The sequence below is a fragment of the Augochlora pura genome, chromosome 6 (genome assembly GCF_028453695.1).
Source record: "Augochlora pura isolate Apur16 chromosome 6, APUR_v2.2.1, whole genome shotgun sequence".
NCBI lineage: Eukaryota > Metazoa > Arthropoda > Insecta > Hymenoptera > Halictidae > Augochlora > Augochlora pura.
Genome location: NC_135777.1, coordinates 12,315,626 through 12,330,782, shown reverse-complemented (window position 1 = coordinate 12,330,782; position 15,157 = coordinate 12,315,626). Strand labels below are relative to the sequence as shown.

General features: G+C 36.5%; 1 protein-coding gene across 2 annotated transcripts in view; it reads left to right on the top strand.

Annotated features, from left to right (window-relative positions):
- Ntan1 (N-terminal amidohydrolase 1) overlaps positions 1-15,157 on the top strand; it is a 59,165-nt gene that overhangs the window by 812 nt on the left and 43,196 nt on the right. The window contains exons 1-2 of one of the 2 annotated variants that reach the window (XM_078182454.1): positions 6,925-6,946; positions 7,052-7,163. The gene's annotated coding sequence lies outside the window, so the exon portion shown is untranslated. Of the gene's footprint in view, positions 1-6,924; positions 6,947-7,051; positions 7,164-15,157 lie in introns of those variants that run through there. The other variant, XM_078182453.1, reaches the window with a different exon arrangement.

The window sequence follows — 15,157 nt, the reverse complement described above, 5'->3', positions numbered from 1 at the left end:
TATTTATGGTCTTCCAAGAAGCGATACACTTTGGAGTTTCCCTGTTTTATTCCACAGTTGTCGTATGCATAATCGGCGACACACGACGAACTTCAAGGAAAATTGTATATTCGTGAGTGCGTAAAAAAAGATCAAAGTCGCTTCGTTGTACAACTTGCAGAATTTACTACGACGCGCACGATCCGATCCGATCCGGAGTAAAGGGAACCGTGTCGCGTCCCGTCACCTCGTCTCTCCTCGTCTCTCCTCGCCTCGCCTCGCCTCCTCTTGTTCTGCCCCGCTCTTGCCTTACACGCCACCCATCACCTCCCATTGCATCGTGTTTCTTCGCATCGTTCGCGTCACTTTACATAGCAAAGCTGTTTGAATATGTATCGCGTTCCCTCATCGGCACGAAATTATTCGTCGCATAACCTTTCGCTTTTCCTACTATTCCGCAGCACTTTATCGATGTTCGATCTAGTGCTGTAAAAATTCAAATACTCAAACACATCGGAAAGTTCGAACCGCTTCTAGTTCCTACTCCATCCTGCCGTAACGTTTTGAATAACGCTATCAGACGATCGTAACGATCCAAGAAAATTAAATAGTTATTTAATATATGCATCATTTTAAAACTTGAATTATAATGGCTGTTTTCAATTCGTTATATGTTTCAAGTTTTCACATTTTCTGATGGTAGAAATGGTTTTCTTCTAAATTGATTAGTTTTTAATATGTGATATTCTAGTTATTTTCCGCAAATTTTTCTAGCATATTCCGTCAGTAAAAATAAGGGAAAATATTATATGATCATAGATTTTTAAATGTTTTGATAAAAAGTTGTGAAAAAATACAAAATGATAACGGACTGTTTTCTTTACCGATGTTTTTACACTTACAACTCTTGACAATGTCGCCCGTTATGTAGAACTGACTGCAAGTAAATATTAGTGTTTATAAAAACATACGAAATAAACAACGGAAATATGATCGACCGCTGTATCGAAGAAACACCAGTTTGTTATCATATAGTATTTTTATTGTAACTTCTTAATAGAGCATTTCAAAGGCAATGTTCATATAATATTTTTTTCTTATTTCTACTTGTGGAATATACTGGTAAAATTTCGCAGAAAAATATTGGGACACCCAGTATAACAATGTAAAAACGGTAATGGATCAAATTTGTCTTTTCATGTTGAAAAGCAGTAATATCTGATACATGATTTTGTTTTAAACAATTTATATGTATTATAAGATTACGCGTATACATATAGGTATCTAAAAATAGGACGTAAAAAAATATTTTCAATATTTCAGTTCAAAGATTCAAAATGTAACGTAAAGAAATTGTTTAATTACTACTTGCCTTCAGTAAATGGTAATCAAATACGATAAGCTTTTGTGGGTAATTCGATAATATAACTTTTCTCTTAAAGCGCGTTAAGTAAGAAAATCCTGGATCTGCATTTAGTAATGACTATGTGTTATATTTGAATATAAATGTTCAATTACGGATGAAACAACTTTCAAATTAGTATACGAATTCAGTTGCCGATTGTTTAGAAGTTAATGTACTGTGTGCATGACGTTGAAATACTAAAACTATGAATTATCAGCTGTAATTTTATTTATCGGTGTAAATGCATGCTGAGACATTTTTTTATCTATCGTAAGAGTACATTATAATGTTATGATCTTTCTGCCCACCTAATCCTTTCCTCATCTTACTCATTAATATTTGCAAAACTGTAAGTTTTGATAAGTGAGTGGTTTGATAAATCTCGATAGTTCTGGAGAAGAAGAATAGTTAGATAGTTAGGAATATTTTATATAAAATAGTTAGCAACATATGCGCAAACATTGTAATGTAATGTAAATGTAATAATTGTTGTCTCAATTATTATTTAATTTTAATTAAATCTATCACTGACATATTTTCGATCACCCTTGATTATTATTTCAGAGGGGTGATTATATCTAATCGAACAATATAAAATGTCATTTTGTCTGCAATTAATTTTTAGCTCTTTAAAAAAAATTCATTGTATTCTATGTGACAACAGAATTACATCAAACTCATAAAGAAAACTAATTTTTGGGAGTTTATAGCTTTGTTCACCGTTTTTTACACCTTCGCCTGTCACTACCATATCTTGTTAAAATATAAATAATTAATACTATTGTTGTAACTAAATAAATAAGCTCATTAGTATACATGAGATAAATAAGAAGATATGTTATCATTTGTTATTTGAAAGAAGGTAGCTAAAGTTATATGTCCATTCTATTCCTATTACATTAGCTTCACCCTTTTCTTTATTTTCTCCAGTGTTTTAAGAAGAACCATTTAATCATTAAAATAAAATATCAATTAATTGATTGGTTTGGACTAGGTCTAGCCATGAGCGGTAATCTTTGTAGACGTAACGCGTCCACAATACACATGTAGGCGGAGTGAATGCGTTAATACAAACAATTTTTGCATATATCTCGAAAACTAAGATCGAACGGAAATTATCGTTGAGATAAAAGTTGTTCAGAATTTCGTCTCGTATAATATGCTTTAATATTATCGGGAGTGCTCTACGCATTCTTTAGATTCTTTAAATTTTTCTTTTTTGTGAAACAAAAATAGTAAAAACACGTTACTTTTTTATTCTCCGACGATCTATATTTCTTCTTAAAGTTAAAATACAGCATTTGATGAGAAAACGAAAAAGATAAACAGATTTAGTGCAATGCTGTTAAAGTAAATATATTACGATTGAACTTTCCACAATTTACACACGTTAGCTGTTACCGGTCCATTTCGTTCATAATCAAGATTCGATTTAATCGTTCAATAGCAATAATAATAATAATAATAATTTAACCAACAAATCGTAGTGTACGTGGCTAGGTTCTGCGATGCGCGAACTAAACGTAACGGACCTGGTAAACGGAGCCGGTTTCTCTTTCTCCCCACCCACTTTCCACCCTCTTGTTCTTTATTTTCTCGCGGAGCGGTAACTCGTAGTAGTTTGACAGTTAATTAACGTTCATCGAATCGATTCTATGACGGACTATAGTGTAATTAAGCTTTTTTTCACTCGATATTCCGAAGAAGCTTTTTGAGGCTCTTTGAAGCTTGTACAAGAAGGAGTACGCAGCTTTTGGTGTCGATAAACGCCGAGCGAAGATCACCGTTGTTTTCCACGATCCAACTATATAACGGTTGGAATGCCTTCGCAGTTGAGAATCACTGTTTTCCCCAGAGTTTCATTAATCTGACCGCGCCTGGAGCCGTGTCCTGTATCTTGGCAACGTGTGCACCGTATCGCGCGTTTCGTTGTATCGTGTGTACGTGCATTTAGATAGGCACAGGGGTATACCTATAAGCGCGTTCCACCGATGCGCAACCAGAGGGCTCGCCTTTGAGCGTATCGTACGCGAGATCGTATGCGCCTGTTTTATTTCGTTGCGTTTCTTTTCGTTGCGCCCACTGCTTCTTACTTGCGCCTTTTTTCGCGATCTCTGATTGTTTGATCCGGCAATTCACCGTTGCCCTCTATTCTATACGAACTTCATATAGGATTTTTGTTTATCACATGAAAAGCGACTGAGAGACTTTGAGCGGTTTTCCTAATTGGTAGTTCAGTTTTAAAATTAGCCATACGATTCGTACACGGGAAGGAAGCTCAATCGAGTCGTCATATATAAAATGAAATCTAAGCTTGATCAACAAAAGAAATGGATCTCGAAGAATCAGTTCGAGGGGTTCTTTAACGAACGATGAGAAGAGGAGGAAAGGGGGAGTAAGAAGGAACGGGATGAGGAAGGTCGGTACACGGGCCTCTCAACGCTCGGAACTCTTGAGTCACGGACTTAACCGAGTTAAGACGCTCTTGAGGCTAGCTGAGGGTGTTAACCTTTTGCTCTGCCGTTGGCTCACCTGCGATAACCACTCGCGAATCAACGATACACCATCATTTTTCATAATGTTTCGATTTCCTGTGCCTGTCAGCTCCGCTCTTTGCCGCACAGCTACTAACCGATTTCCTGACTTGATTCCTTCGTTCGCGAATATAATCAAACGCAATAATTTGGTGAACATGCGGCACTCCTGTTAACAGCAGACTTATTAAAAGCTAAGCAGTGACTTATATATTTTATTACTGTCTTATCAAGATAATAACATTCCATTTATTCGCGCCTACCGCGATATTTTTCGTTATAATTATTAACTCTCTTGCAATAGCATTTCTTCAATTTCAATACTTTTCAAATACAAAACCAAACAGCTGTTGTTTCGATTGTACTCCGACAGTTAAGAAATAAGTTTTTTATAACTTATATTATGTGCAACCTAAAGATTAGTACTTTATACCTTACATTTCAAGTTTCTAATTTTGATTTTATTGATTTCGTAGAATTTTTGAAATCGCTGGGTTTGTACTCAGATTGTTAGGAGTATTTTTGTTACTTAAATACACGATTAGGTACATTGTAGTGTTTTCAATATATTAATTTATTCATATTGTATAGAAAACTATAACAAAAGAAACCATTTTTTAATTAATTTGAATGCAGTTATTATTTCTTGCAAAAAATATTTTGAGGAGTACGAAACGTGGTCGATAATACGAATACTTGTTAATTATTTGTCTGATCGGTGGTCTGATCTTCCTCAGATGCGTGTTCCTAATTAATCTTTGTTATGATATAATATCAGAAACATGAAGAACATTTTGTTTTCGTTGAATATTTTTAACGTTAAACATACTGAGTAGGTCAAAATATGTTATTTATGATTACTTTTCGATTTGGATAGTAGCGTCTACTTCCGGTGCACGCAGCATAGATACCTCCCTGAAAATACCTGATCCGTTACAAATTTGTAGATTTGCTAGATCGCCTTTCTGTTAGTCCTCTAGTGAGACCAGGATGCCACGCTTCCTTTCTTCCACAGAATTATGAGAGCATTTTAAAAGAGAAATTATTGGAACATTCAATTTTATCATAGCGACCTTATACACATCAAATTAATGAAAAGTCTAATAAATGTTCATTGTGTAATGATAAATAGTAGCTAAGAGAAATCGATAGTTTTTCCATTTTATACATTTTATATAAAAAAAGATAATACAGTAACAAATAATAGTTTGGTATACCAGTGGCTTATCGTGGTATTATTTTTTGGTCGTTAAGCGGTTGCTAGTAGACTCCGTGCACCAGTGAACTCTAAAGGGTCCAAGCGGTGCAGCGTAAACTAGATCCGCGTAGCCAAACGTACCGCCAAGCGATTACGTTTTAGGCACACATACATGTGCAGTTAGTAGTGGTACATACATATAATGCTTTTCCCGTATACAATATCTGAAGTGATGCGGTATCATGAGCACGTTCACGCGCGAGCATAAGGGCGACCCCGCTTGCACGGAGAAGGTAAGATGAGCCGAGGTCTGGCAACTGGACTCGCCTTGGGGCCCGTATAAATCACAAACTCCGATACAAGCCTGACTTGAAGCAGCGCAATAGAAATTTAGATGCACTCGGTGTGCCCGAAATAGTTTCCTCCTCAAGAAGTTCACGGAGTTAGGAATCATTCCGGAATATCGCGATAAGTTCCGGCATCCCCACTTATCTCTTAATCTTCCCTCGATTATCATACTCACTACTATTCTGATGCCAACTGAGAAAGCGCGACGCGCTTTTCCTGCACTCGTCCCAGAAGCGGTGCGGTGCGGCGTGGCGCGGCGTGGCGCGGATCGGCGAGGTTCGTGTGATCGTGTCATCTCGCCCGTCAGGACGCGCACCAGTTTTTTTGTCTTTTCGTTATTTCGTGACGACTTTCGATTTCAATCTCGACCGTGAGGCACGCGCATGCGTTCACGCGAAAGTGGCCGCGTGAACGAAATGGGAAGACTGGAGGGGCGACATTCGCCCAGCATTAGAGCGGAAGGGGGAAGAAGCAGAAGAAAAAGGGAAAAGGAAAGGGGACCCGGAAGAGCGACTCATCTTCCGCGAATCGACCGGGCCACTGACTGCTTGCGCGTTGCATAACGATTCCGTCTTGTCTCGTCTCCGCTACGAGAGACGAGTCTTGAGAACCACTGGTCCATGTACCGGTTGTTCCACTCGTGGAATGCGGACTAGCTCGTCGCGTACGTGTACGGGCACGAGTACGGCTACGTGCACGTGCGCGTGCACGCCGCGCGCCCTATCCTCCTGTTCCTTCTACCTACACGAGCGCATCCTGTAAGTTGCCGCGTGTGCGAATCGTAGTAATGCTCCCGCGCGCGTTTCTTCCACCGAGCGATTGCCGCAAATTTTCGATTATGTTTGTTATCGTCTGCAACTGTTTTGAAGTCTGAAAATCCCCGACCATGCACGTCGTAATTCATAATGCTTTTTCACGGTGACGTATTTCGTTCCGAAATTTACGAGTTCCCGATCATGCCGTTCGCGTATCAGAAGACATAACCTTAAAACGGCTTGCGTGATTACGCTCATAAACAATCGAAGGAAGTCGTACCGCATAAATATGCAGAGAGCCGTCGCTCGGCTGCAAGCTCAGCGAGCCACTGTATGCAAATTTGGTTCACCGATTGTGCAGTTATTTTGCATAAGAGTGCACGCGGTATATTTGTTTTTTCTTTGTTCCTTTTCCTTTTTCTATGAAACAGAACGGGATGGAACGCGAAACGACGCGGCACGTTGCTATCGAATGTTTAATGGAAGAAAAGTAGAGGGTAGGCACGCTGAGAAATTACGCATCGCCAGGTGCCGCTCGCGCGTTGTGCGGACTGAGCATAAACGACTAATCGCGTTGTATAGGTTGACAGGTTGAAAAACAACAAATAAACGGCAAACGACCAATACGAATCGGCTTGTGTTTTTAAAATTTTATGCACGCAGCTGGTTGATCGTATCTACGTCCTGTGTCGCTTCGGTTTCGTCGATTTAACAGATATTAACAAAGGTCTCTGCCGCTAGGAATTTGAAATGATTTGAAAGTCATTGCCTCCGAAATCGTTCCAAATCTGTAATTGGATTCGTTTTCATAAAGCGCGTGTGTTTGTTGCAGATCGCTGTCGGCTCGGTGGAACAAGGTGGTCTCGACCCGTCAGGAGGAATCGTTTGAAAATGGCGGCGGGAACGTGTCGATCGACCTAAAGAGACAATCGTAGAGACGCAAGGTAAGGAACTGTCCTCGCTCGATATTTCGACGTGCCGGGACGGGAGACTTGGATAACCCTTTGAGAACGTCTAGTGCGTGTTCGATCCGCGAAAGGCGGGATAAACGCGTTAAATAGAGACCGTAACGGTGCTTGCCACCGTACTCGACGAAGCACCGTTCTCCGAACTTTGTGGCTCGTAACTTTAGAGTCGGCTAGCATCGGTAAGCCCTTCGCGATCGACACTGACTCGGTTTATTGGTCTACAGTAACTTACGCGTCACCCGTTATCTGACCGTGCATATTATGCGCGTTATCGTCTCCTGCTCTCCCCCCTGTCCGTTTCGACGAGGGAAAAGTCATAAATTTAATAGCCCTCGCTTCGGCCCCGATTTTTAGCCCTGTACTCTATTCGATCCCGGTCACAGTCCCAGTCCCAGTCCTGGTCTTGGTCCAGTTCCCGCTCCCGAATTTTACTCCGTGTAACCGTAGAAATTTTCGCCATAATATCAAATAAAAGTTTGATATGATTAATTTTTTCTTTGTTACTTTTTTATTATTTTTCGCCGTAATAACCTTTTGAAAAATGGTCACTTCGAGGCACCACTAAAAATTGTTATATCAATCACCCTGTTAAAAGGGTAACTGTTTCATGACTTGTAAGGCTCAATTTCCTATGCAAAAATGTACTAAGTCATATAAAATGGGAATACTACAAAAATTATTTTGGATTTAATCTTAAACTGGCTTCGAGTGTAAATGATTAATACAGTGACAGAATTATTTGTTCAAATTTAACAGTTTGACGACAAACGTAGACATATTAGGATATATACATATTAGTCGGATATATTCTAAATTTTTCTATTAAAACTTTGATTACCAGATTAACAATCTCAAAGATGCCGTAAAATTTAAATATTGTATTTAGTCAAATTGAAATTGGAGCACTAGTTGTATGATATCAATTAGATTTTTTGATATCCTAAGAATTTGCGGATACTAATACAATTAAGAAGTCATAATAGATTAGCTTAAATTTTGATTTTGAAATCTTAATATATATTTCTAGCACTCAGACATAGGTGACGTTGACAATCAAAGTGTTAATTAGGCTTTTGTACATATTCTAATTGCCTGAAATTCTGTCACGTTTGAAATGACATTGAAATAATATTTTACATAACATGTTATTTCATTTCATAATTCTGTGCCCTACAAGGGAAAAGGCCTCAAGTCATGATTTCAACAAATTTAAGTTAATGCATTAACCCTCGTTGTACCACATCTGACCTCTTTCGGACCCAGAACTCGATCGTTTGAGATTTGATGTTGTTTGCTATTTGTTTAAAAAAGGACGGTAAACTGATAGTACTAAAAATAGTAATAATAATAATGATAGTAATAACAAAATTTTAGTTAACAATGTTTGTACACATAAGGACCTAATCATGGGGCTGCGCGTGAACCCCCAGTCGCCAGTAGGCGGGTCAATTGAACTTCTGCATATAGGGTTTACGAATTTATCAGAAAAAACATTGTTAAAACCAATTCTATAAACTTAAAAAAATTATGCAATTTAAAACATTACTAGTACGAAGCATTAGTGATCAGAACTTTAAGCGACAATATTTTGGAAGTGAAAACGTGTGACTTGTAATTCTTTGCTACCACGTAATTATTTCTATGCCTGCGATCAATTTTGAAATAACTGCTTGAGATAGTTGTGCAATTCTTCTCGGAGATTGTTCGGTGATTTAATTATCAGCACTGTGTCTGCTTTATACCAATATTTTCATTGAAATTTCTGCAAGTTAAGAGAACTTGGTCTGACTATGTTAAATGATTATCTTGTAATAAGTAAAATTTTTCCGAAGAATAACACTTTTACTTCAAATCCTTTAGGCACGAACTTTCTGATCAAAAGGGTTTTGCTCAAAGCAAATTGTTAAAAAAATTCTTAAAATGATCTGAAAATCTTACTTTGTGGGTTACTCCTTTGGTCATCTTTATACGAGCTAAAACCGCATGCAACGTATGTGACCGTAAGGTCATTATATTTAATAATCATTATTGAATAACTAAATTTAATGATATACTTTGGGATAGTGTCCGTACAAATTCTGGCGTTCCTCAGTGGTCACATCTGCCCCGTGTTTTTTATATAATCTTTTTAATAACATTATTATTTGTTTTTCATACCGCCATCTGTTTGTGAATGTTCTGAAGCTTTTCCATGAAATTGTTGATTCAAACAGTCATTGTCTGTGCAATTCTAACAGACTGTCGCTTAATATTAAAAAATGCTCAGTTGTTTGCTTCACGCGATTTATTTCTCTGTCTATATTCAGTTATTGCATTTCCATGTATAGTCTGGAATCATAATCAAACATCAGTGACCTGAGTGTAATTTTCTTGTTTAATCTTACTTTTTCCACACATATCAACAAAATTATTAGCATGTCATATCTAATTACTATTGCTTCGTTTCCAGAGCGTCTAAGTCTTTCGATTAAAGGTTTGGCTGTCTGATTGCATGATTCTCTGGTAGTCCAATGTCCTGTGACAATCTGGACTATCCGCCAATCCTGAATTGCTTAAATCTTACTTCACCGAAGCACAGACGATTGCAACACGACTTGTTATCGCGTGTATAGAATACTAAATGGATTTGTAGACAATTTTGAAATCAGTGTTCTATCCCAGTGTTATATGTTTTATCCCACTTTCTGACTACACTTCAGAGCTTTAGCGAGGATTAATCAATGTTTTTGTTATTATATAATCTTGTTATTGCTTTCCTACATACTATGTAAAATGAGAGGAGATGCTCTGGAAACTTCGTCTTTTACTGAATTATGCTTTGTTCTGATTGCATTCAACTGGAGCAGACTCAATTTTTCCTTAATCAGACAGGTTGGCATAGATTGTTTCCCGTTCCCAGAAAAGAGATTTAAAGATATTCTAAAACAATCGAGAAAATTCTTTACATATAATTCTTGATCATACTTTAAAAATCTTCTATCGCCGTTTTACGCTAGTCATTATAATGTTCCTCTGTCTTCTTTATAATTACTATTATTACTATTATCACTTTTTACTTCTTTTTACACTATATTTCCTTTTTTTATTTGTAAATCTTCTTTAACTTTTTTTATTTTGCGACAAAAGAATTTCCCTGTTTATGGGTGTGCAATCAATGTATAAATGTTAAATAAATCGATATTATTTTTATTTTCAATTAAGAACACCGAAAATAATAATTCGAGACGGATTATTTCAAATAGTTTTTTCTTATTTCTATTTAAAATAAAATTAACGCAAGTCTGATTTATATGATAAATTTTCGTTACATTTGTACGTTAAAATCTGTGAGGCACGAATCGTTACAAGCAATTCAGTATTCCCGTTGATTTCCGCGATAACCGTTGCGTACTCGGTCGACATCTATCTTATCTTTGCTGGAACGGTTCGACCATTAATCCGTCGTAGATCGTTATGGTCCCGAGAGAAAAACCGGAGCGCAGCATCCGTTTGCGTGGTGAGTAATTATTCACGCGCATCGCGTTTTCGTTAGATAAAGAACCGGCAGATCGTTACGCCGGAACGTCGGTTGCTCGCTTTCCACCGAGATAACCTTTCCGATAAATTCTCGCCGTCTCGGATTCTACGCTCAACCCGTGGAGCATTTAAACCCGTTGTTGGAGACGCGGCGTCATGAACGATAAAACGTGCGTGCTTGCTGTCGTCCAGAATAGACCGAATTCGAATCTCCGAGTGGAAAAACTTGTTGCATTGGTTCCAAGCGTAGACTATTCTTAAAACATAAAAACAATCCAGAATTAATCTTAAAAATTTCAGAAAACAAAATGGCAGATACAGTTCGATGTTTTAGTTATGTTTTGAAAAATGTGAAAACTTATTTAAAGAGAAATATAACATACATATGTTGCTTATACGTCTGGCTTAGTTTTATAAACTGATATACTTTTTTTCTGATATACTTCTGAATAACATTCATAATATGATGCCGGAAGTATTAGTGCTTACAATTTTTCAAAAAAACTAAATATGAAAACTTTATATGAATGTGAAGTGGCTCACAGAAATAACTTACATATTTTAAAATACAATAACTTTCTTAAAATTTCACTAAATAACTTGAATTGTTATTCCAAGTAATATCAAAATTAAAAAAATCATTTTAATCATTGTCCAGTATACTAGTCTCTAGTACTTCATAATTTAAAGATATTTAAGTCGTGTGTTATATGACTGATCCGGTAGTGCAGTTCTCGAGATTTCAAGATCAATTTACTGTTTTTTGAATAGAAATCTATGTTTTCTTGAACGTTTAATAAAAAAGTATTAAATTTCAAGTAGTATTTGATTATACTTGTATTTAATATTTTAGTAGTTATACAACCCTCTTTTTTTATTTGTGGAATAAAATGTTACAATTTAATTTTCTTAATGAAGTTATTTTATGACGTACCTTGTTTTACTTTTTATTCATCATTATGAACTGTAATGACTGCGAATTCTCGCTTAACTTAGTTTTTAAGACTATTTCACTTGTCTTGACAATATTGAAAGAGATGGCAGTTATTAGATGTGGGCGGATACCCCAGAATGCAAGTCGACTAAGGGATGGGAATTTTTTCAGGTTCGGATGGGATCTCGAAAGTTTATTTGTCAATCAGGAAAAATCACTACGCAAGACGACACATGCGCAGGGTTGCGGTGTTGGACGTCTACTGGGTGAACATTATAATTTTGAACTACGATCTTAGTTCAGAATTCGTTGGTAGACGCATCATGTTGCTGTGCAGGACTCTCTGCGCATTTGTCGGCTTGCGTAGTGACTTTTCTTGCCATGAATGATACAAATCCAAAACTGAAATAGGGACGTGATAATTCGAGATAGGGCTGGTATGTCAAATGTCTGTAAAATTCGGGTATGCGACCTTACTGTTGAAATAGGATCTCGAAAAATTGTAATATTCATGTATCCGAATCTAATAAAGGTGTAATAAAACTAAATAAAATTACTGTCTTTATTATAAATTTATATAACAGAAAATTATATAAAAATTTCGTTTTTATTGTTTTATATAAAACTACATAAAATTCCAATTTTTGTTATAAGTTTATGCTGCAATAACTTCAATTCTTATGAAATAAACACATAATACACAACAATAGTTTTCCTTGTACTCGTGTAGCATAAACCTAAGATACTGAGAAAATATTCTAGTGTAAATTACGTTTGTATTCATTTTTCCTTGGGACTTTTACAAACAGGTACTTTTTTGCAGTCATATTTATGCTTGTTTCAATAACATTAAAAAAATTCTGGGTTAAAAATGTTAGAATTGGTATCAGTGGCTAGTACAAAACATTCAAAAATTTCGTGGATGATGACCATTACTGTGATCATTTTGTTTATCTGAAATGAGATAACGTGTGAGATTCTTAATTAATAAGTTTGGCGAAATTTTGAAATTTAATTATTAATTTTTTCTATCGTTTTCTCAATATTGAGGGTCCAAAAAATGTAGAAAATAAAAATGTTTGATTGGTTCCAATATGATTTTGTAGTACGTACAATTGGACAGACTAAACAGAAATACAGAGTGTGAATGGTTGGTTTTAAATGCAGGATCACTAATATGTTGTAAGTGGTTCCGCAGGATACTGTACTACAAAAAATAGACACCAATGTCCCGATTGTTGTCAACAATTGATGAGGAAATAAGTTAAATAGAATATAGAAAAACAATTTTGTTTGATTTACTAGTGAAACGTGTAATATGACACTTGGATAAATTGAAACTCAATTTATTAAGAGTGTATTCAACTCTATCTAGATCACGTTGCAAAAGTATGGCATCGACAATACTCTGCACAGATCGGTATATCTTAAGATCGTCAGCGTGCAATAGAAATTTCTGAGAAAAATTTTCGGATATGATATTTATACTTCGTGCAACGAGAACAAGCACAAAATATAAACAGATGTACGCGAGCGACGTGTAATCGGGCCAGGATCGAGTCACAATATGTGTATTGAGACTTTCAAGTTTGTATTGTGAGGCTTTCAAATTTACGTTTGAGTTCTTAAGAAATGTCAATTAAATTGCTATCGTTGTTTTTAGTTTCGAAAACTCTTGAAGTACGCCAACAGGGCACAACAATTAGCACCTCTACCGCAATTTGGAGAAGTATGAATTTGGAAAATTCTTGTAGCAAAACTTGTACAAATGACGTGACACTGAACGTGTTAAAAAACTGGCTTCTCTTTTCACGAGCCTTCATTGAATCTAGTGCTCCATCAATAAGACGATAATCGCTCGATGGAAACTGACAATCGGACGAGCGAAACGAAAAAGAAACAGGGCTCTCTATTGTGTCAGGATATCCGGATTACATACGGCTTAGAGAAGCCGCCCGCTCCGATGCCAGATCAGCTGAATAAAGACATTATTGTCGATTGTTCTTTCATATCTCGATGAATCCTGGTTCGGGACAGAAGACGGCACTTATTTCGGTAGATCGGTTTCTTGTCGGCGCGTACAGTGTCGTGTTCTCGGAACGATTCTGTTTCTGGATCGTTCCCTTCGCTTCCTACTTATTCCGCGTAAACAATCACTCGTTGGTAATAACAGCTTATCGTTCTCTCGTGACAGCCACGTTCCATTGCGATGCGATGCGATGGGCCGTGAAAATTTCCACTGGCGTGTCGTGTAGTCGCGTCGAGCTCGCTACATTCGAAAAATATGCCGTTCAGTCACCACCGTTTCCATGGATATTAACCACATTGATCCATTAATACAAACGGTATATCTATCCTACGCGAATTAATTTTCATATTGATGCAGAGCCGATTGTAATAAAATATTACTATCAATTCTGAATGCAGACAACTTACAATCGTCTCTAACCATCGTTGTAGACTATGGCTTTAAATGTTCACTAACTTAATGCCTAATCCTTTGCAGTACGATGTTTTTCATAACTGCATCGTCTAGTTCATCTCATTTTTTCATAATTATCATGGTAGAATGAGACAGTTATTGTTTTTTGTATGTATTTATCATTCAGCTTCGTAAATAAATTTTAATTCGATCGAACAATTGTTTCTACAACGTTGAAAATTATAAACAAATTTTTACTTTTTAAATACGACCTCGAGGTCGCATTATTAGAAATTATTTCTCTACAAAAATATATTTCTCATAGAATGATGGGGCCTATATCAATACTGGAACAATATTAAAAATGTTGTTCAAATATTAATGAGACTACTGTGTATTGTTTTATAACAATGGCAAGATTGATTACGTTAATATGCGCTTGGATAAGAAAGTTTATTTAAAAATTTCTTCTGGAAACATTCCTTTATAATATCATGAATTGCAAAAGACAAGGTCAGAAATCAATTACTTTAAAATCTGAAATGAAATCTAAAACAATCTGAAAGTTTTATAGTCACGAGGATAGAATCATTGTATCGAAGAAGAACTGGCAGAAAAATTTTACTAAATTTACTTGTTTTCTCTTCACAAATGACACTTCTTACAGTAATCACATTTGTCAGTACTAACGTGTTGTTTTGTTTATTATCCATGAAAAAGTGTTATTGTTCAATGCAAAACATGGGGAGGTGATGGGCTTATTACGTTAGGAGGAGATAAGGATGGAACAAGAAAGGTGACAAAGACGGGTTCAGTTTGAATGGCAGAGATTAAGGATTTCGAACTTTACTTTAATGGGTAAAGACATTCTTGTACACATTACTTTCGATTATGTAAGTCAGGCAAAACAGAAAACTCATACTGTTAGCTTACACTCACGCTTTACAGCAGCACCATCCTTCCTCATCCGCCCTATGAAAGAAATCCGTCATCACCTTCCCGTGGTATCTGGGCTTATGCTTATATCATCTCTTCTCATCCTCAGGGGGTGCAAAATAGGAAACCGAAGTTTGATCATCAGGGTGTTTCAGATAAAGG